Source organism: Lytechinus variegatus, chromosome 3 (assembly GCF_018143015.1).
Source record: "Lytechinus variegatus isolate NC3 chromosome 3, Lvar_3.0, whole genome shotgun sequence".
In the NCBI taxonomy this organism is placed as follows: domain Eukaryota; kingdom Metazoa; phylum Echinodermata; class Echinoidea; order Temnopleuroida; family Toxopneustidae; genus Lytechinus; species Lytechinus variegatus.
The window spans coordinates 57,959,471-57,984,326 of record NC_054742.1 but is presented as its reverse complement, the minus strand read 5'-3'; the positions used below and the strand labels follow the sequence as shown (position 1 = coordinate 57,984,326).

Below are 24,856 nucleotides of genomic sequence, written 5' to 3'. Positions count from 1 at the left end.
TCCTGACATAGCAATCTTTACCCGTGTGAGAGCTACAAGTCGGATCAGTGTGCGTTTCTCATATCTTCTCTTTATCTATGTACTTTCATTTCTTTTCCTTCTTTTCTTGTCTAATTTTGACGATGTAAATTAGTAGACTCAACTCCACAAATTCACATTTTTGTCCCATCGTTTCAAACTGTGTAGGCTTTATTGTAAGCTTATGAAATTTAATGTTAGCATGAATAAGGAATAATTCTAACCCCTGATATATGTGTATAGTATTCAATCCAAATTTGGGTGGAAATATTTTGGCCGAATTTTGCCGTATGGGTAGATTTCTTCCACGAGGACTGATGGGTGTGAATTGTTATTGTTAGATATTTAAAATGATATTCATAAAGCTGTGACAAACATTATAAGGAATAAAGAGGTTGAGACTGACGTCACAGGCAAGCAAATATTTATCAGTTTGACTAGCTACAGTTCATTGAGGGCGCTTTGCACCAAACGTTGGAAATTTTCTGTTTTGAAAGTAGTCACGTATGTGATCCGACGATGCCATTTATTTTTCCTAAATTTTGCATACGGGCCCAATAACGTGAGTAAATGAGGATTTATTAGTGAAGCTCAATGATTAATTTATCTGTTACACCCACTTTTTTGTAATTTCATGAGGTGTAAGTGTGATAATATGTAGTGCAAAGTTAATACTCTAGCCCCGGGACTCTAGCAGTCTGGGGATGTAGACGTAGAGAGTTGAGTGGCCAGTCCTGCCAGGGTAGTGGATGAACAAGCGATGCTATATTGTGATTACGCAATCATGTACGCACGTGGGCGTTTCCGTTCATATTCGTATTGGGTGCGCAGCGTTGTTAGGTGACATGTATGTGTAATAATGGCAGATATAAATTTAAAACGTTAGACTCTACGTAGAGACAAAATGGTCTGTAATGATAAGATTGAGATGAGTTGTTTGGTCTTTAGTGCAGAATATCCTACCACTGACTTTAATTTAAAGTTAAATGGTTGCAATCTACACTACACTGTAGACTACAGTACTAGTTTTACCTTTATTTTAATATGACATTTTTTTTTAGTTTGACAAGTAGATATTGAGTAGTGATCGTGATATAGAATCCCCTAAAAGTTTGTTAGATAGATCTAGGCCTAACAACTTGGATTAAAAGGTCCTGTAGGGACAGTGATCATCCATTTTACCGGTAACTGTATTAAGTAAAACAGAAATTCTGTTAGGTTAAACTTTTTTTCATGTAAAAATTCATGGAGTTCACTTTTGCATAACAGATTTTAGGTTTTTGCCGCATTTTCAGCAGGGTTGGCACGTTTTAAACAGTGTGTTTTAAAACGTATACAGAGCTACCAAGTCTCACGCATTATGCGTGAGACTCAAGCATTTTGGACTCTTGTTCATCCCCTCAAATCTCTGTCTCACGCAACTATCACAGCCTATAGACAATGTATGTGATCTCACTCAGATTTACAGAAAATCTCACGCATAGCTGGTCTTTGAACTTGGCATCTCTGTGTATAAAACGTGCTTTAAAACACCTCATAGACTTGTGTGTTATAAATATGCATGGATGTGATTTAACATGAATATATTTTTCATACTTTTATTTCTTAAGTGGTATATTAGTTTCTTCTAACTAAACTATCTCTTTCTCAACACCACCCTTTTTCACCTCCCCCCCCCCTTATTCTCCCCTTCTCCATTGCTTTGTCACGTTCCTTTCCTCCTGTTCAATTATGTACATCAATCTATATTTAAGAATATTCTCATTTTAACAGACATCTGAGTGTTGTGCTCACTTTTAGACAGGGAAAGAAACACTATTTAAATTAAGATAAGCTCAAATATGTAATAGTAGGACTTGGAATGAAATGGAAGTGTTGCACAAGCATAATATTTTACAAATAGACTGTATAACTAACATTGTAACCTCGAGGTACACACGAAAGTAGGTGAAACCTTACAGGACAAGTCCACCCCAAGAACAAGGTATTATGCTGAAAATTTCATCAAAATCAGAGGTAAAACAATAAAGTGATGACATTTTAAAGTTTCGCCTAATTTCGCAAAAAAGTTAATGCACATCCTGGTCGGTATGCAAATGAGGGGACTGATGACATCACTCACTATTTATTTTGTATGTCGCTATTTTCTCATTGTCATGTGAAATATTTTTTTTCCTCCCTGAACATGTGTGGACATTATTATCAAATCTGTAAAAATTGAAATATTGTCTGGTTCAAACAATTAAAAAAACAAAAGAAATAGTGAGGGACATCATTCACTCTCTCATAATTCGCACATCACTGAGTTGTTATTGTTTTGTGAAAAATAAGCGAAACTTTAAAATGTCATAACTTTGTTATTTTACATCCGATTTCGAAGAAATTTTCAGCATTATGCTTGTTTGAATTTTCTCTACTGATTCAAGTCAACATTTTTCTGGGGTGGACTTGACCTTTAACCCTTACAATCCCAGGGGTCCGTAATGGCCCCTTAAAAATTTCTATGATAAATCCATAAGCACAACAGGGCCATGCTTTATTGTTCAAGACTATTTTTGGATGCATGGATATGCGGTTTATGATATAACCATGGAGCTATCAACACATTGATAGCTCCATGATATTACACAAGTGCATGTCAGACCTGAATTGCTCAATATTGTGATTTCATGTATAAAGCCAATGCAAATTTTTCCCCCAAAATAAACATTTTTATCTGCATCAATATTTGTGTTTTTTGTTAATGATTGGAAAATTATTGCCAATATTTTCCATTAAAAAAAAACGAAAAAAAAAGTAACCACAAAACTGTACATATAAGAAATATTTAAAAAACAGTTAAAACAAACATTGATCCTCCCCAGACACCCCTCTGCCAGGAGTCTCCTACCAACATGAGGACATGGATGAAACCGGTCTTTGATCCTCCCCCAGAACCCCTCAGCCAGGAGTCTCCTACCAACATGAGGACATGGATGAAACCGGTCTTTGATCCTCCCCAGACACCCCTCAGCCAGGAGTCTCCTACCAACATGAGGACATGGATGAAACCGGTCTTTGATCCTCCCCCAGAAACCCCTCAGCCAGGAGTCTCCTACCAACATGAGGACATGGATGAAACCGGTCTTTGATCCTCCCCAGACACCCCTCAGCCAGGAGTCTCCTACCAACATGAGGACATGGATGAAACCGGTCTTTGATCCTCCCCCAGAAACCCCTCAGCCAGGAGTCTCCTACCAACATGAGGACATGGATGAAACCGGTCTTTGATCCTCCCCCAGAAACCCCTCAGCCAGGAGTCTCCTACCAACATGAGGACATGGATGAAACCGGTCTTTGATCCTCCCCAGACACCCCTCAGCCAGGAGTCTCCTACCAACATGAGGACATGGATGAAACCGGTCTTTGATCCTCCCCAGACACCCCTCAGCCAGGAGTCTCCTACCAACATGAGGACATGGATGAATCTGGTCGTTGATCCTCCCTCAGACACCTCTCAGCCAGGAGTCAACTATGAGTGATGTAGTAAGTTTCATGGACTTGATATCATGGAGCAAGCAGGGGTAGGCAAAATTGTTATGATCAGAGTGGTGGAAAAATAGTAGATGTATAAAGTGCTGAGATACAAAATGATTACTAATTTACTTAAAATATGGTTGAGGAAACAAAATTGTTGTGCGTATATTACATATTGATTTTTATTCTCAAATCTTCCTTTCTCTCTTTCTTTTTATTTGTTTATTTTCTTTATTTTCTTTCTTCCCTTCTTATGTTTTTACTCTTTATTTTCTCTCTCTCTCTCTTGCTCTGTCTGTTATTCGTTCTTTTCCCTCTCAATTATTATAATTTCTACCTGGTCTTCCACTTCTGCACTCACTCTCATTTTCATGGCACAAACAGATGAAAAGTAATAACTGGTAATTGTGTCTTCTGACAGGAAAGATCTAGGATGAAAGGAGAAAGAGCGCTGCCAAGGAAGGAAGCCTGTGTATTATACCATGGGATCAATGAGTAAGATTTCTTAGAAATTTGTCTATGAATTTTTCTTATGAATATTTTTTATTTTCTTAGTTGTCTAATAGTAGTAGGATTAGCAGTAGCAGCAGCATTAGTTTTCGCAACAGTAGTATCATCATTAAAACCTTAAATTCAGGGATGAGTTTTAAATCTTCCAATTCTTTGACTTATTAAAGGCCAAGTCCACCCCAGAAAAATGTTGATTTCAATCAATCAATAGAGAAAAATCAAACAAGCATAATGCTGAAATTTCATCAAAATTTAATGTAAAATAAGAGAGTTAGGACAATTTAAAGTTTCGCTTTATTTTTCACAAACAGTTCTATGCACAACTCAGTGACGTGCAAATGAGAGAGCCGATGATGTCCCTCACTCTTTATTTTGTTTTTTATTCTTTGAATTATAATATATTTAAATCTTTACATATTTGACATTAAGGCGAATCTTGACTGAACAATAAAATGTTAAAACAATGGTAATACCACATGTCAGGGAGGAATCACTTTTTTCACAGTACTACAGGTGAAAATTTGAATATTTCATACAATAGAATACAAAAGAATAAGTGAGTAATGTCATCAGTTCCCTCATATGAATACCCACCAGGATGTTTTATGAAATTAAGCAAAACTTTGAAATGTCATAACTTTATTGTTTTACATCCGATTTTGATGAAATTTTCAGTGTTACACTTTTTGCATTTTTCTCATTTTATTCAAAGCAACTTTTTGTTGGGGTGGACTTGTCCTGTAAAAAGGAACAGAAAAAAAAAGTTTTCAAGAGAGAAGGTAGGGTTGGTAGCTTTTCAAATCTAGATGGTTCAGTGACATTTGCTCCAGCGACAATTGCTCCACTGTAAATTCCACACACTAATGAAATGACCAACTTCAACCCTGGAGTTAACACTATACCCTGTCCTAAACCAACCCTAAACCTAGCGTAAAGCCCTATTACAACATAGAGCTGGGGGTGTTTCACTAAGATTTAAGTATGACTTAAATGCCTAGTTGTGTGCAGTATAAAAGACATCACCTCATTGGTCAGATCATGGTAAATGGACGCGCACTACTGCATTTTGATCAATAATATTTTGTGTTGTATATCACATACGCGTTGGCATTTAAGTGCTTCTTAAGTTATACTTGAATCTTTGTGAAACACCCACTAAGGAGCAAATGTTGTGCAACCCTGCAGATAGCCCAAAGAACCCAGAGTTTTAAAGCTGTATTGTTTCATCAAATGCTACCGCAAGTAGCAAATTATTTGTTTTTGATATTTGACGTGTATCTTGACTTTCCCCCTTACAGACAACCATCACCAGCATCGGGCAAGCCAGTTGGAAGGGTTAGGTGACGAACCCAACCGCCCTAAGACCGTGCCCAACAGTGCTACCTGGCGGGGAGTCCTGACTCCAGTGTTGCGACCTCTAGGAGTGATTCGAGGATGTCCAGTCTGTCCGATGCTAAGGGTATGTCTGCGTCACCGAGCGGGTCACAGACGTCTTTCCAGATGGTCAGTGGTTCTGATGGACATGCTTCTGTGGAACCGTCTCTTATGGAAGATAGGCCAGTCCTGCCTCCAATTCAGCCTGGACAGAACTCATAGCCTCAGATCAGCCTCCAGGTCTCTTCTGCTCTCTGGATTGAGACCTTATTCTCTCAGTTTAGCTTGGTATTTATACAATGTCTATAGCATTTTCATTATTTAATAATGTACAATGAAATAGCATTGTAGATAATGCCTCAGTGGAATAGTGCTGGCACACACAGTCAATTGTTTTCCTTGTCCTTAACAAGGCAGGGGGTGGGGAAGAGGGAGCTCATCATGTTACAAAGTATGCTCGCAAAATGAAAAGCTCTCACTGTGATGTTTCAGGATCTTTTTCTTCCGAATCTCCTGCACTTTTAAGACTGAATTTGCAACATCTGAGTTTGTATTTTCGAAAATGCGCAAAATTTTGTACGTGCATGTCGCAGCAAAAATTGCTCCAAAAAGCTGATTTCATACCATTGTGTTTTTAATCAAATATCATAAATGTATGAAAAGGCTAGTATGGATATTTCTTGCTTTTACTGATACAATTTACTTTGATTATATGCTGTCTTTGATTACATAAGTTTTTGTGCTAATTTTTGGCGCAATTGCATAGTTGACGGCTGAGATAACCTTCACCCCCCCGCTATATGATCACCTAAAATAGTCTGGTTAAGTTTAAAGGTCTGTCGGGTCATGAAAACCTTGCTTCTTTCATATACAACGATCAGAAATTTGGGGTGTTGGATATAGAATAAGGGACAAAAAATACAAAGAGTAGATCTTTGTGAGATAATAGTTCCAACTTCCAAGGAAAAGTTTATTCCAATGTTTACCAAATTTTCAGTGCAACCCCATGTCTTGAAATAATAGATGCATAGATTTCAATATCTTGTCATTGTAAGTTTTGTATCCTTCTCACCTCCCGCGTCACTGCTTTGATGATATCTCATTCACGTATGAGTAAAAAAAAAGCAATTTGAAGAATTCAATACTGCTGTAGAATAAAAAAAGCTTTGCAAGTCACGGTATCAAAAACTGAAACAAAGTGAGCAATGGCAATCTGTAGGTAGGGTAGTAGCATACTTTCAGCTTTAACCCCCCTACCCCCCCCCCCCAAAAAAAAAAGGATTCGAAAAAGGTCCAAGAACAAAACTAGTTGAAATACAGGATGTAATTATTTACGTATGGCTTACAGGCTTACAAATATGAGCAAAAATATGTGTACAGTTAACTTTAATGAGGTGCTTGGGAACAAGCTAACTACCTCTTAATCATGAAATCTGAAGATACTAAACACAAGGACACATGACCAAAACACATGCATGTGTACATTTAAAATTGGGAGCTTGGAACAGAAAATTGTCTCATTCTAGTGAGACTGAATAGTAACTACCGACAGACCCTTCAAAATGACTTACATGCAAAAGTATGCATCGTACAAAATACCATGAGCAAAGGTATAAGGTACTGAAGGACCAGTCTAATGGCTTATGAGTGTATTATTGTTTAAAAAAATCCAATTATTTAAACCAGATTAATAATTAAAAACATACACCTCTTCTCAATTGAAATAGATTCATGTGGTCCCAAAAGTTAGAGTTAAGAGTAAGGCAGAGTTACATGTACTGTATGTTAACAGAAAAAACAAACCTGAAAGGCCAGTAAATGAAATGTACATCATAAAAACAAGCTTGAAGGTAGTGGTTGTGACTTGTGAATGATAATTCTGTATGATCATCTTAAATGAGTGGTATTCTTATAGCCATGGTTTATTTAACCCTGGCTAAATTCGAATATACTATTATGGCATGCCATTGTTGTTAACCCACTCACCATGTAAAAAAAAATATTTCAATCCTACAGCAAAAAATAGGTGTTAACAAAATTATTGTCATGATTATTAGAAGAATTGGAATATACGAAAATAGTATGATCTTTAATTCGATAATAGTTTTCTTTGCCATGAATATGGAAGAAGTATGAAACCAAGTATTTCATAGAAGTGTAATCTAAAATTCTACTTAAGATTAGGGTTAAACCTAGGTTTAATTGAGTTTCTTTCATAGTTTGATTTTATTAGGCGTATATTATATGTAGACCGACGTATACAGTGCGAATAAAAAGATGTGGAAAAACAATAAATGTATATAGATTTAATATTTTGATATAGCCCTACCCTACTAGTGATTGCTCTTTTAATACCAGTAATTCAAATTTTGTATTGTTTTAATGGCTTTATCTTTTGGGAGGTGATCATCTTCATTTTCCATACATCTTTTCATAGTTGGTTCAGAAGTAATATGCAGAAGTATAGAACATTAATAGGCCCATACCTTCCCCCTCTGTGATGCAAATTCAGACACAAATGAAATCTGTGATTAGCGTAAATTTCGTTAGGCCTGTTTTTTTTAGATGAGTTATACCATGGTCACATTTGCTCTACGGCGGCCGTACGGCGATTCGAAAACAGCCGTTTTATTCATTTTTACTAAAATCACCTATATGTAGCTGGTACAAACAAATGTTAAAACGGCTGTATTCGACTTGCCATACGGCTGCATGTAGAACAAATGTGACCAAGGTATTAGATTTATGTATATATATTTCTTCCTTCAGGACTAGGTAGCGATGTATTACTGAAATATTTTTAAAGTCCACTTAATCTCTATTTTCGGCACCATTGTTTGGTAATTTTAAAGGCACCTAAAATAAGTTTTGCAAAGGAATATTGTGCGTGTAAGTGGAAAAAGTGAAAAAAAATGAAGGTATAATTGCATGCTTTCAATAAGCCAGTTCGGAGTTCCATTCTGCGCATGATAAGGAGGTCACTTTTATTCTGAAGTGACATGGTGGTTTAATATTCAATGAGATAAGCACCAACTTTGATGCATTGATTATTCATATATTCTTTTGAATTGTGTTTTTCCATTAGATCCACAAAAAAAAACACCAATGCGTCCACTGGCGAGTAGTATTTCACAGTTGGCCAAGCACATTGTTATAGCAACATGCTAATGCATTCCGTAGAAATGCAAAAAAAAACCTTCATACAGTATTTATTAGTGTGTTATTCTGCTAGGTAAGGCATGCTTACATAATCTACCTATCATGATGAAAGAAATGAAAGGTTATTTGACAAAAATTGCCCATGAGGTAAGTCCAAACTGGTCTATTGCTGGTATCTCCCTAACCCTTTTATGTATGGCAGATCACCTGAAGTACGCTTTCCACTTGGAAAATCTGAACTCAAGTTCTTCTGTAAATGTCATTTTAATAGAATTTGTTATTTTGCCTGTGAAGTTGATTAAATTATTGTTTTCATTTGGCTACCGCACACCTTTCTATTGGTCTGAGACCCGATTTTGGAATATCTAATCGTGATGACGTCATAGCAAAGCGGACGATTGGCTATGATTTGAAGCCAGTTTGACCTTTTCTCCAAAGGATTGCAGTAATCCAAACATTTGGATTTTGATATCATTACAGTTAATTTGAACCACACATGAAAAGAATTTATTCACTTGTATTTTCAACAACAAAAAAGAAGAAATTACAAAGTGCGATTTGTTCCAAAGTCGGGTCAGAGAACGACCAGTCGTAAGGTGTGCGGTGGCCATTACAACTCCATTTGACTACTTGTCATTATTCAGTACTAGTTTCATAGAAATGTTGTTCATCTTTCATCCATCCTCCTCTCTCTCTTGTTCTTCTACCTCCTCTTCTCCTCCTCCTTCTCCTTCATCTTCTTCTTCATCATCTTCTTCATCCTCTTCATCTTCTTCCTCTTCTTCTTTTCCTCTTTCTTCATCTTCTTCTCCTTTTTCTTCTTTTCTTCCTTTCAGTTCTTCTCTCCTTAAACCCATCTCACTCTACATTCACACAGCCCTTGGAAAACAGAATGAACTTCATAAAATGTATGTCAAAATCTGATTCACAGGTCATCTCGGCCAAAAAAAAATACAATTCCTCAAATCCAATACCTCTTTATGTTTAAAGATGAAAATTTCACTTTACCGTTAATGAATACCCTTTTGCATTGTCAGTTTGAAGTAATGTCTATTCTTTAATTGTAAAAGAGATGATATACTATTCCTGCTTACCATCTCTTAGTGCAACGTTGGCAACTATTCAAGGATATTGATCATGTGTCTGACAAAATATTAAACGCGTCAGAAAATCAGTTTTAAACAAAATTACATTCATTTTGTGAAGTTCATTTGTAAATAAATTAAATGAAAGATCCCCTATTTTTACCATCTGGAATGTTGAAAAGTGCATTGCTCTTGAGATATTCACTATCGATTAAACATTTCACTATTCATAATTTTTCTTTGGATTACGTGTCTGAAAAAATTACGTGTCTGACAAAATATTTAACACGTCAGAAAATCAGTTGTAAACAAAATTACATTCATTTTGTGAAGTTCATTTGTAAATAAATTAAATGAAAGATCTCCTATTTTTACCATCTGGAATGTTGCAAAGTGCATTGCTCTCGAGGTATTCACTATCGATTAAACATTTCACTATTCATAATTTTTCTTTGGATTACGGGAAACACTTTGGGGCTGACCTAGCTCCTTTTATTTGGGTGGACATTAAAATCACAGAATAGTTTGCCATCAAAATCAATCTACTTTGCAACATTTTAGAAAGTAAACGGGATGGGAGCAAAATGACCCGCTGCAAGCCAAAATATGACAGTATTCTTGAAATTACTCTAAAAGCTGAAATTGTCAATTTGGGAGCATTTCACTAATCTAAGTCATTCACCTGCAAAATTGCAACTATATTGCGTGGTTAAATATTTGGCTAAAATAGTGCATAAAGGCAATCCGAATCAAGAGGACTGATTATCAAAATAAACAGGTATTTTTTTGTCTGTTAATACCACACTTTTTGTCAAAAAAAAGTGCCAAATAACTTCAATTGGACATTCATGAAAGTTTTATCTTTACCATATCAAATTGCAGGGGGGGGGGGGGTAGAAATTGTACAATGAGTAAACCACACCCTTCTAAATGTGGATTGCCTCTTATGCATTGTTTTTGTTCAGAGAAGCCAGTCTGTTTTATTCACTTGGTCTGAAAAAAAAGAGTGAAATTTTCAAAGTCCTAGTTCTTTACAATATAAAGCGGAAAGTTGTGGGGGCCGTAAATAGCAATGATTAACTTGGAGAGCTGGGTTTCAGGAATAATGTCAAATTTTGCTTGCAAAAAAGGTCCCATTACATTTGCTCCATGGGCAAAAGTCGCGCTACTCCTATGGTGCAGGCATGGCAAGTCGAAAAAGGCAGTTTTAAATTCTATATAAACCGTCGGGTACAAAATGATTGCAATTTGATTATCAAATAGGCCTTTTCTGACTCGTTATACAGTCACCAAAGGGGAAGGGCAACGGCACCATAAGCAAAACTAACCTCTATCCTAATTATTACACTCTAACCAAAATCCTAATATCACAAAATTAACCAGAGATGTTAGATGAGCAATTATCACAGGAGCAAATGTCGCATTAAAAGGAGGGATATCGGATAAGAAGAAGGGGAAGGGTTATCAGGGATTAAAAGGGGGTGGGGCAAGACATGGTGCACAAATACATAAATAAATACAGAGAAGCAAGCTTTTCATTTTCCATTTGATTTATTAAAAAAGGGACCAGCAGCCAAAGATTCATTCAAGTAGGTTTCCATAGCAACTGACCTCTCGATCAAATGGTGCAAACCCTAATCCTCACAAACTGACCAGCAGCCTGATCTGAGGAGGGGTCTTCCTACCAGAATAGCACCATTAGTGACGTCACTACCCAGAGTCTACTTTTCAAGTGTGCAGGGCACTGGACACTGTCGTGCATGATATACCCCATCTCTAATGTAGGTGCTCTATTGTCAAGTTCAATGATACTCTGTGCAGTCAAGTGTATGCAAGACAATGCATTGATTTTCCAAGCAATTGTTTTGGCGTAGCCAAGGGTAATAGCAGGGGCTGCACAACTATTGTTTTGAAGGGGGGGGGGAGTGCAAAAATCACAATCAGATGGTAATTTGTTTTTTTTTTATTTGAGGGGATGGGGCTGACCATGCTAAAAATCACATCCAGATGGTAATTCAATGTTTTTGTAAAAACTGAGGGGAGGGGCTAAGGCCCCCCCTGGTCTGTTGCCCCTGAATAGTATTGGGGAGCAAATTTTCAGCATTGACACTCCACATTTTACCCTTTTTTGTACAAAAAAAGCCACCTTATTTCCTTTAATCTGCACCCTAGCTCATTACCATCCCCTTTATTCCCCCTTTTTCTCTCAACAGTTTTACCCGTTAATCAGCTAATTGTACCTCTCCCCATACCTCCGTGTACTATCCATTCAGGGAAGCATTTTATGAAGATTTTTTACAGCCAGATGTTATAAGCTACTGTAAATCATTGCATCTCATTGGCTAACAAATCTCTTCATGAAATGCTATCTATACCTGTCAATCTTCTACCGTTTCACAACACGGGAACGCACTTTATTATCCATGACTGATATTGGAATGTTCTAAGTAATCATATCTTTTCTTTTTATCTATATATATTTGCTGCAAGAAAAAAAAAATTTATTCATTTATTTCTCCTTTTTTTTTTTGGGGGGGGGTTATTACTAATTATAATCTTCAACCTTTTGATTTTGCATTATTCATTATTATTATTTTTTTGGGGGGGGGGGTTTTTGCATTTCAAATGAGTAAATGAAAAATATTACAATTATTTTGCAAATAAATCAACCTTTTATGTACATGATGCAGTATTGCAGTGGTATTTTATGAACTGCAATGCACACTGCATGTTGACTAATTAGAAATAAACCAATTGGGGGAAGATTTTTTTGTTTTTGGTTTTTTGTATTTTTTTATTTTGTCTTCCCTGTCATTTATTCATTCACCACCTTATAGCAACCAAATGATTGCCTTCATACCGTATCCACCACTTGTTTCCACACAACTCTGAGAGATAAGGTAAAGGGCAGCCGAAGTGTAAAGATATGTGATACGGGTTACCGGTAAACCCTAAACATAGGCTCATCCTGAGGAATTGCACCTAATATCCCACATAACTTAGTCGAGCTGATGGTTTAAATAATTACGAAATTCAAATAGCACTTAAAGGAGAATGAAACCATTGGAAAAAGATAGCTTGTGTGAAAAGAGAAAAATCAAAGAAACAGATCAACAAAAGTTTGAGAAAAATTGGACAAATAATGAGAAAGTTATGAGCATTTGAATATTGCGATCACTAATGCTATGGAGATAGCAAATTGGCAATGCAACAAAGATGTGTGATGTCACTTGTGAACAACTCTCCCCATTACTTTAGTATATATTTCACTTGAATTGCCTCTTTTATCACATCTATCCATAGATCACGTGTTCTTTCTACATGAGGGCATGTAATACATATTTTTAAAGAATACATCATGGATAAAGAGTTTGTATCATCATAAGAAAAAGCAAAAAGATACATTTTGAGGGTATTTTATAGTCCACCAAAGGGAAAGTTGTTCATCAGTGACATCACACATCCTTGTCGCATTGCCAATAGGAGGATCTCCATAGCATTAGTGATTGTAATATTTAAATGCCCATAACTTTCTCATTATTTGTCCGATTTTTCTCAAACTTTCTTTATTCTTATTCTTTGATTTTTCTGTTTCTACACAAGCCTATTTGTTACAAGGGTTTCATTCCCCTTTAATACTTTGTTTCTAAACGCTTTACATTGTATGTAATTATTTTTAAGAATGGCCCATCAATCATTACAGTACAATGCATGCATCTTAGTCATAAAGCACAATGTCAAATTTCAGAGACGGCACCCGATAAAATTTCAAAAGAAGTTGTTCCAAACCAGAATGTAGGAGACAATCCTTTAGCCCAATGATCACTGGCAGTTAGAACAATCTACCAGAAGAAGCAATGCCAGATTTCAGAGACAACACCCCTAAAAAGTCAAGAATTCTCTCCAGGCAGGGATGTAGGGAATCATTGGATCATGAAGAAGCAATGCAAAATTTTTGAGAAATGGCAACTTATTATCCAAAATGAGTTCCAGACTTGGTGTAGCTATGAAACCTATTCTTTCGCCAAGGGTCATTGACAGTTGAAACAACGAAACAAAAGAATCAATGGCATATTTTACAGACAGTATCTAATTAAAAATTCTTTCGAGACTGGGATGAAGGAAACCAATTCTTCAGCCAAAAGGTCATCAACAGTCGGAACAATCTACCAGAAGAACCAATTCAATTACACTCTCTATCTTCAAACAGAAACTGTAAAAAATGCGTTACTACCAGGCTCGAGCTCCCTTAAGACCCTGTCACAGTCATCGATCTACTTGAAGATGCCGAGGCTATCAAAGGTATGAGAACGCTCTTTCAATGATCGCAATGGTCCAGATTCGAAGAGTCGTATCGCTCAGATACCTTGAGGGTGAATGCTGATTTCTCCGAGCCATAGATCCCTTCCCCAAGTAGAAACATCAAGAGGAAGCAGGGGTACCACCTTAGCATTTACCAAGACTTCACACTGACTTTAATTTGTCAAATGACTCTGATGAAATCCAATAAACAAAGGGAAACACCACAAATGGATGGAAAAGACTAGGAATGCACAACAGAGACTAAGAATTCCTCTAAAGGCCTCTGCACACCTTGCGACTGGTCCCAAATAAGATTTAGGAGCAAATAACATTTTGCTAATATTCTGAAAATGTGAATGAATAGTTTTTCATTTGAGGTTCTAATTAACTTAAAGAATACTTGTTTAACAATTTGGGATGATTGCAAGGCTTTATTTTGGAGTAAAGGGCAAATCGGTTTCAAATCATTGTCCATGGTACTATTGCTATGACGCCATTAAGACTTTATATGTCTCCATATTTGCATCAAACTTTACGTTTTATTTAAAAATTGGGTTACAGACCAATCATAAATTGTGCAGTTGCCTGAAAAAAAATCTGAGATCTACACTCTCACAAGATAACAAAGAAAATCGATTCCAGTTAGCCATATACATCAGAACATTATCAAGTCTCCAAATAATTATTCAGAACATCTGTATGACACAATATATCGGTAGAACAATTAATGATGCAGCACCTTATGAAATATTAGCATCTGAAATCCCAATAGAAAATGTGCGACTTGCATGATGTCTTGAAGAGCACCAGATATCACATGTGAGCTGAAAAGAACTCCATCCCTCTTGGTGACACAATACTTTGGAATTAACACATTACCAAGTAGATGTTTCATAAAGCTGTTTGTAAGATACAAGTAAAATTATGAACGACTGGTGATCCTTTTCTATGGTAAATAAAATATACCTGATTTTCATTGGTGTTGATTAAGTTCCCAAGAAAGGGTCACCAATCATTCTTAAAGTCGTTCATAACTTACAAAAAGCTTTATGAAACACCTGCCAGATTTCCAAACACCGAATGCAAAGACTTCTCATGCACTTGAAACAAATTTTCAGATGTCAGCAATGTCCTCTTAAAAAATTGCTCAACAGATCCTTTCTTCCCTTCTTGGTGCAGCCACAAATGGTTATCAGCAGACCTGGGTCAATTTTAAAGTGCAAACCTGTCCTTGTTCAATCTAAACGCAAACAAGCCACAAAGCCTTCTAGGCTCCATTGATGATATTTGACAAACGTGGAAAGGGCCATTACAAAAATTGATAGGAGTCAACTAGAAACACTCAAATGGCAAGGCTCTTGTATATGGATTGAAAAGTAGATGAAGCTAGCAGGAAAGACAAATAAAATTTGACATTGCACTTCTAGAACTAGATTCAAGACTAACATGTATTGCTGTGATTGATGAAGAATTTTTCGTCTGTTTTTGGTTTTTCTTTTTGTTTTTACACATTGTAGAATAACCATTTAAGCACGCAATCCTCAAAAATTGGGTGAAACCTTCAAAGTTTACTAGTAGGCTTACTTTTTGTGTGAATACATTTTTTTGGCGGACCAACCTATATCCATCACAAAATCCTACCATTTCAACGCAGGCCGTTATCTCCACACGTTCTGCGATTACATGATGGATACACACACGGCATTCGCACAAACGCTTTTGTATATGGTCCTGCACTCTGTAACAGCACAAACACAAGGTTTATGGCGGTGAATGAGGAAAGGGCCAACTTTGGCCGAGATTGACTTTGAAATTTACTCAAATTAATCTGTCCAAACAATTCACATGTACAGAAAAAGGGAAGACCTATACTACAAAATAATTATTACTTCTTTTTGATATGAGATCAAAGTATGTAAATAAAAGAAATTCATTATGTCTTCTTAGTCCATTATTATATCAGTCATGGCAATTATGTTGAAACGGTGTGAAACATGAATTTAGACTAACAACTATTGAGTAGATTATACACGGAGGTAAAGACAGATGACAATTAATACCATGGTCACATTTGTTCTACGGCGGCCATACAGCGAGTTGAAAACAGCCGTTTTAACATTTTTTTTGTCCAACTACATATAGGTGGTTTGAATCAAAATTAATAAAACGGCTGTTTCCGACTCGCCGTAGAGCAAATGTGACCAAGGTATGATGGATCAACAGATAATAGAATTGTCAGGGTGAGAGGAGAGTGAAACATGAGGGGGCAGTAATGAGAAATGAAACGTATTTGGAAGAAAAAGAGTGGCTAGATCAAACGAAAAATGAGGAGAATGCAGTATATGGCCGAAAAAGTATGGTATATAAAAAAGGGGTGCAGTAGCAGTTACTTAAAAAAAGGGCAATGGAAATTTTCTTTAAGCCTTAACAATTTATCAGAATTGCCTTTAAGAATAGTTTTATGATAGATTTTCACGAAAAGAATTTCCTTTTTTTAATCTTATGAATTCAAAAAGTGCTATTGAGGTAAAATATGGATAAAAACCCCGATGTGGAAGAAATTGCTACCCAATATTTCCACAAAGATTATTACCCTCAGAGTAATAATTGCTGGAAAACCAATTGCATTGTCTAACATACTCTAGGCTACACAGAATACCATCAAACTCGACAAAGAAAGCACTTACATTAGGGAAGTAGTATATCATGCACAGCAGTGTCCAGTTCCCCTCTCTGCACATTGAAAAATATATCTCTGGGTAGTGATATCACTAATTGTGTGATTCTGGCAGGAAGACCCCAGCTCAAACTAGACAGCAAGCCAAGTTTTTGAGATTCAAGGCTACACCATCACTCGATGAGGTCAATTGCTATGGTCCTCCAGCTTGAATGAATCTTCCTGGCTGCCGGTCTTACATCTTTATTTCAAAAAAATAAAAATTAAATCATGAATACAAAGCAAGTATACAGTACAGACAACAATATACTGTAGGGCAGGTCCAAGCTATCTGACATAAATGTACAACTTACATAAGAGACAAAACAGAGGGGTGTTTCACAAAAGATTCAAGTGTGGCTAAAAGAAAGCAGTAACGGTATGTGTCAAAATTAACAGATCATCATATTGTTTGGATCATGCTAAGAGGGTGCTCTCTACTGTGTATCAATCAATTTGACTGAGCATTGAATATTGTGCACAATGCACATGAATAATTAAGCATGACTTTTCTAGTTGCAGTTATTCCTTTGTGAAACAATCCCCATAATTATGTTGTGGAGGTGATAAACTTTCCATCTGAGAACATAAAGCGCTTTGAATGCTATCTAATGTGGGTTTGTTTGTTCTAAGAAAACCCCCACATGACAAAGACTTATACATGTATATTACGATACATGTATATTACTTGGAATTTGAAAGAAACAGATGGAATTTTCAATGGCACACACCTCTGCTATCGCCAAATCCAGAATATATTAAGCAACCAACTTCTAATATTTTGAAATTATGACCTCTGAACTTGAACTTGTGACCAGAAAATCTAATCAGATCATCGTTACTCGACTTAGATGCACTATAAACCACAATTGAAGATGAACTCTTAGGCAGTTCTTAAATCAATATGAGAAAGACATTTCATTGTTTGTAATGATCTATGTGACCTATGAACTTCAACCCCTACCTCACACTCACGCCCCTCAAAATCCCCCACCCCCAATTTATAAGTACAATTGTCATTCCATTATGCTTATAATATATGTACACATTTGAAATTGGAAGCTGAACCTTTAACCCTATTCTAACTGGGCTATTTTAGACCAGGTTTGTACTTCAGATCATGGACGCTGATCACGCGATCGCTGTGAAAAATTGCATGCACATAGAGCTGAATGTAAACTACAAGACTGCAGTAGAATTTTTAAAAATATATTTTTCATATTTTTAAAGTAATTAATCATGCAAATAAGTGTATGAAAGTATGTTTTTGCCTATAACTCACTAGGTACCAAAGAATGCTATTTTTTTCTCTAAAAGAATAATTCCTATATATCTTGTTATTTTATTGATTTCTTATGTATTTCTTTGTTTGTTTTGACTTTTCTATTTTTCAATTAACTATGTTTGCATAATAGACAGAATAAAATAAAATCATTTTCAAACAGTAAAATGAAATATGATAATAAATTTATGATTTTTTGTTGAAAACACAATTTGCATTGATTTTTTTGGGGGGGAACAATTTTTTGGTGGATGTGCATGTATAAAACGTTGAGTTCAATTTTGGCGAAATGGGCTAAAAGAGTGTTCAAGACTTGAAAATAAAAAATTTCACAAGCGACACAAAATTTTGCACAGCACAGCAATCGTAAAATTTGTTATGGGAATAAAGACTTCTTTAGTAAATTACAAAACAAAATACGTGCATACCAAATTTCATTGCAATTGCATGATAAGCCCCCCCCCCCCCCCTTCCCTCTGTGTTGATCAATCTACGACAAGTAGATCCAGGGTAAAAAACCAGAGATAAAACTCAATAGGTAAAAACTCTGGAAAACCTTTGGATCCACTTTTGCAGAATGGTCAAAATAATATAAATAAAAATACAAACTTTGTCAAGATAAAGTTCTTAAATGAGTTATCTCCACAAATATCTCCCAGGCTTAATCACCACAGCTTAATTCTACTTGCCTATTATTTTCCAACCTTAGGCATATTATCTACTCCCAGAAATCATTCTTTACAAGTTACAAAGCAGGCATTTGTTCATGAAATAATACATAACTAATAAAGAAACTCTGAACTAGGGTTCTAGCTATAACAAATTTAGTGCTGGTAAGAATATGAAGAGGCACAGCTGCAAAGCACAGATTGTACAACAAAATAATTTTACTCCAGATCGATGGTGACCATCTTTGGTAAGATAATGCAAGCAGAATTTGCACTTTTTTGCAAAAACTAGGACTCTGATAGCTTGAAATACAATCTAAGTGGTACATACTCAGTAAATTTTAGTTCTTTTTCAGAAAATTTGAACCGGGCGGTGCATCCAATTTCAACCCAAGAGCCTGGTGGTAATTTGCATTAATGGGCAGCTCCGCCCTGCACCTTTGGCACTTCCCAGCATGGCTAGAACCCTGCTCTAAAGTATCAGCACAGAAATAAAGAGCTTGGACCTGCCCCTTAGAGCTACATAAAAGTCATCATAAAATACATTAAAAATACGGTTCATGAGAAGTGAATGCAAATGCAAGTCACACATTTGATACTAAAAATGTTTCGAAATAAACTGAAATAATGTTTCATCTTTTTCATCCAGTTTGGCAGAAATCTCCATTGAAAACCTCAACTTGAATTCTAGAAAATGGGCCCTGGTAATGGATTGCAAATATAAAGACACTATGTTCTGATAGGGTCCTGGTACAATCTTGATTGGAATTAGTGACTGGTTGTCACTATGTGTAACAGTGTCCTTACATAAACAAAAGCACTGGGGTATTAAAAGGTAGTAGCTGGTAATTCAATCATAATTGCAATCCTTTAGACAAGTCCTTAGTTGGTAATTCAATTTAAACTGATATCCATTAGATTAGTCCTTTGTTGGTAATGCAATTATAATTAAATTCCTTTTGATTAGTCCTTATTTTCCCCTTCACTTGGGAATCATTGTTCAGATAAAAAATCTTAAATTTTTTTTCAATCCTTACTACCAACCTGTCCTATTTTGTAAGTCTAAGGAAAAGGTGGTTGACCAACAATTTTTTTAACTTATGAATATGATTTAACACGTTGGTGGTGCTTGTATTGTGATTCGCACAAATAACAAGGATTTTTTCAGGCCGTAAAATAGCACATACTCACAATTGAATTCAAGGGGCTTTTTTTCAGTTCACAAAATGGAATATACTGTAGATCATAGATTTTGAATGTATGTTTAACGCCGGGACAGAGAGGGTAGATAATGACTGGTGTCTATTTTTTTTTATCATACTTCACAAAAACACCAATAACCTTTCAAACCGGAGTGTACTAGCCAACCCTGCACGTAGATAAAGATTCAAGATTGGGTCCTTGTCTCCTGTAGAACATCTCTCATTTATTCCTGGAAGATGATTATCACCAGTTAGGGGATGTATCCATGTTGTACACAGAGTGGTATTACTGCAAGTGTAAAGTGAAAGTATAAAATATTATTCTAACCATATTTCCTTTTCAAAACACACATTTTAAAGTTGCATTTGGGAGAAATGTACAATCACCAGTATGGTATATATTTTTCTTTTCCATTTTCAGCTTGTTGATATTATACACATCATGCAGACATGATACGTGACAGCAAAACAGTTTTAGACATGTCATTTATTTAATATCCCTCTGCATCACTTTGGAAGTTGATATGGTTTATGTTATCCAACTAGAAGTTAGTAGCAGTGATGCACTTTGCCTTCATTCCACATATTACCCTTTTTCTTTGCTGTGCTAAAAAGAAATTGTGAATCTTTGTCTCTGTGCTACAAATATCTAATATCAATATGGAATTCAATTTAAAAAAGATTGAACCAAAACACAATGTGCAATAAAAACAATATGTATCTGAAGTGTTACACATATCAAACTTCAAGCAAGATCAAAATCAAAGGTTTGAAATGGTTCCTTTCCAGAATGATTTCCTTCCAAAATCTTGTCAGATGATGCACTAAAAATGGGATCTCAGTTTTATCATAACATAGAAATAAGACAAACTATGTTGCCCAAGAAACTGTGATTAATGCTGGTTAATCGAGAATGCTGGCTGTACACTGGGTAGAATGAACTATTATCAGATAATAATAAGCATGCTCTTGACTTACGTTCAACAAGTGCCCTCACAGCCTTCAAAAGTCGATAGGTCCTTTATGTTCAGCAAGTTAACCAAGCGGTCAGAATCCATTCGTCCATCTTCGGGCATTCTCTTTCCATTATACCGGCTACAGCAAAATGAAATAAAATACATCATTATTTAGTGGAATGATCAATGATAACATGCCAAGTGATATATATCAAATGCTTTCACAATATTAAGTCACTATAACCATAAAAGGAAAATGCATATCTTAGAAATGAAATGGGTCTGGTTACAAAAGCTTTATGATTGATTGCAGAGGTAATTGATTTGAACAGTCAATTGCACATTATGATCGATGGTATCAGGTGCAAACCCAGACCTAAGATAAAAAATCTTAGTGTAAAAGGGTTCTGATTAGATACGTACATGTAGGAAAATCCTCGAGCAAATGTGTTTCCTATGGCAAATTGGCAGAAAAAACTTCATGGCCATATGAGAGATTGTTCACCACATCACAAACACTATGAGCAAAAGTTTGGGTTCGCATTCATTAATGACAAAGTGTGGGACAGACAAAATGGTATTTAAAGAAATTGAAATTGTAATAACTGATAAGGCATTAAAATACAAAAAAATCAATGTATAATCTTCAATATATATGTACTGCCATCAGAATTATTCTGGTGTAACTGATACATAATTGACTTTGATACCTATACCATAACATAAAATGATAACCTGAAAAACTAATTTCTGAAGGTTTCCATGGCGAAGAAGAAGAGTGTAGTGGGTTTCATGGTACACCATGTATTCTTTCGTAGGCATATTTTGGTCCAAACTCGAGGTTTCGAAAAGTGTGTTCTTATCCCCTACCGGCATCAGCGGAGAGTCAGAGAAGCGTTGGAGATTGAGGAACATAATACTGTCCCTCAAAGACAGCGGCCTCTAACTTGAAAGTAATATCTGGCATACCGTTCTTGACAAAAAGGCTAATTAAAACTTATTACAATGGCTGACACTATTGAAGACAACAAGAACACACTTGTTGAAACACACTTATTCATTTGAGAATAAATAGAAGATTCATTTCCAAACGAATTATGATTAATGCTGGCTAATCAAACCCGTTGGGTAGCATGAATTGTCACCAGATTATAGGAGTCATGTTTTTGACTTACTTTCAAATAGTGCTTTCAAAACTTTCACTGTCTCCTTAGCTTCTTTTAAAGAGTTGATCCTTTATGTTTGGCAAGATTACCGGAAGGTCGAAATCCATTCGTCCCTCTTCTAGCATTCTCTTTCTTGTAATTGCTACAGTAAAAATAACACAAAAAATCAATATACTATTAAAAATGAAATACAATTGTAATACACTAGTGATATATTCCACCATATATATTTCCCGCTTTTGGCAGGAGATCTCCGGCCGAAAGCCCATTTTCCCTAAATCTCCCGCTTGAGATTTAATATCTCCCGCCCAGGCTCTGTTTCTCCCGCTTAAGACGTATCTTCTTCCCTTTAAAATGATCTTTCTCCCGCCCAAACACCATTTTAAAAACTGCAATTGAATTTTCAAATGCAAGCAGATTTCAAGGTAACTAGAGCATCGAAGCTGTGCGCAATCTCGTTAATTTAGCGAGCGCCAGCTATCTAGATAGGCATAGCTTCATCCCTCCTATAGACCCTCCTACGTTGCATATACCAAAGAATTGATAACTTGACTTAAGGCCCGTTTCAGGTACACGTGTACACGCACTGTCAAGACAGTGCACATGTACTAAATTCCATCACCGTGAACACGGTAGTATCTGCATAAAGCTTGCATGGGACTGTAAAGTCAGTGAACAAGCTCACAGCCTCACATTAAATCTTAGTTCTCAGACACTGCACATGTTTTAATCACTAATATGTCGATATACAGTGCGTCCCAGAAAAAACGAAACCGAGATTTAGCGATCATTTATCATTACTTAATCATAAATAAAATAGACAAATGACCTACCAATTTAAAGCTTAGAATCTCCTCTTTCATGTGATATTACTTAGATTATTTTTCATTCATGCATGAGTGAGCAAATACAATTTAAAGAAAGGATATCAAAAACTCATTTGGCGGGGGGTATCTGGGTTTCAAAAGGAAAACCACATTTTTGAAAAGTTCAATATCTCTTCTTTAATTTGATACCTAAATTACAGAAAATGGTCAAGAAATAACAAAGTTCTGGTCATTTGAAATAAGGCTTGAATTTCAATAATTTCATGAAATGAAGAGGTTCTCCAGGCTGGCTTTCAAACTCACTCGACACTCTGTTTTGTTGACGATCAGCCATGCATTAAATCTTTTGTTCACCATGCGAAAGCTTCTGTGGGAAACCGGTGAAAACACGTTTATCTCATGAAATTATGGATATACATGTACAAGCCTTATTTCAAATGACCAGAACTTTTTTATTTCTTGACCATTTTCTGTAATTGAGGTACCAAATTAAAGAGCAGATATTGAACTTTTCAGAAATGTGGTTTTCTTTTTGAAACCCAGATACCCCCCGCCAAATGAGTTTTTGGTATCCTTTCTTCAAATTGTTTTTGCTCACTCATGCGTGAATAAGAAGTAACCTAAGTAATATCAGATGAAAGAGGAGATTCTAAGCTTTAAATTGGTAGGTCATTTGTCTATTCTATTTATGATTAAGTTATGATAAATGATTGTTAAATCTCGGTTTCGTTTATTCTGGGACGCACTGTATTTCAATTAACCTAGAGTGAGTTTTCTTCCAAAATCACCGATTTAATCCACATTCATTCTGGAGACTCGAGTTTTTGTACCACAAAATGGGTCTGCTCCAGTCTCGAAAGTTCAAAGTGCAGCTCAATCACACTCAGAGCCAATTTGAGAATCACCAATTGCGACAGCGATCATTGCTACAACTTACGTGTTATACGTTGGTACACATGTGCCTAAGGACAAACGCTCCTCAAATTGGTAATAAAATAATGAAAATCAATTGATAACTTCAGTTACACTTAATTCTGCAGCGATCTGTGCATGCATGTACGGTACAGTACCGGTATACAAAATGCGCATCCAACGAACATCAGCGCTAGCTAGGGCCCTGCACTGATTTTCTTTTGCTTCTTTATTAATTCAATGCGCTGCTAAGCTGAGTAAACTTTTTAATTGCACCAATTTTTGTGGATTGATACTTCTAACTTCTCAGGTAAGCTTTACGACCGTGACTTAGGCTGTATAGACCCCTATTTATGTTACATTGACATGTTGATGCGGGTCCGTGTCGACACTGAAAACATAACTCGCTCTAACAGTGTTTACAACGTGTACACGACCGAAAAACACGCCATGTACACGTGCATCAAAAATGGACTTTCAAAACGGGCCTAGTCAAAACATGATTAAGTTCAATCAAGCAACAACAAAAAAAACATGAAACTAACCTTCCATTGAAACTTGGGCTGAGTCGCAAAGAAGGGCCCATCCGTTGGGATTGGTTGCTCGTGCGATAGAGTTTTTTTGAGACCGGTGGACCGCATGAAATAAACTATACATTTGAAAGTCACAGCCAAGGACCTTAATTTCCATCCGATATCCAAAGTTCCACATGATATTACAATCAAAGCAAGATCACCAAGCAGGATTTCTCAATTTCCTTGCTTGAATTTATCAGCCTATAACATAATAATTCTGTTTGCATGGGCATACCCATTTGTTTTGTCTGTTTGCAACTTATAGTTACTGGTATTCAGCTGCGGAAATACAGCAGAGTATCTAAATGTTACCAACAGAAAGAACATAATGGAAGTGTCCTCGCTACAAGATTAAAACGTTACAGGCTGGCAAAAGCCAAGCAACAAAATCAAGAAATCCTGCCGAGTAGGCTACTTTATTTCCATGGTTCAACTTGGTTGAATAAAGGTTTTAAAACTACATGTAATGTAGCACCATGTGAAAATTTTAGAAAGAGATTATAAACAAGAGGACTCAAAGTGGATAGTCTTGGCAATCTTTGGTGACACTGAATTTCTTATGCATATTTTCTTTATTTCACTGGTCCA

General features: G+C 36.1%; 2 long non-coding RNA genes across 2 annotated transcripts; one reads left to right on the top strand and one right to left on the bottom strand.

Moving 5' to 3' along the window:
- The first annotated feature begins 427 nt into the window (after positions 1-427).
- On the top strand, positions 428-5,799 carry LOC121412244. Its single transcript, XR_005969579.1, has 4 exons — positions 428-580; positions 2,883-3,543; positions 3,956-4,029; positions 5,343-5,799. It is a non-coding gene; the product is annotated as an uncharacterized LOC121412244 (long non-coding RNA).
- Positions 5,800-19,985: 14,186 nt separating this feature from the next.
- On the bottom strand, positions 19,986-24,302 carry LOC121411469. Its single transcript, XR_005969472.1, has 4 exons — positions 24,239-24,302; positions 21,964-22,096; positions 20,811-20,927; positions 19,986-20,121 (listed from the first exon to the last, which is right to left on the bottom strand). It is a non-coding gene; the product is annotated as an uncharacterized LOC121411469 (long non-coding RNA).
- Positions 24,303-24,856: the final 554 nt, after the last annotated feature.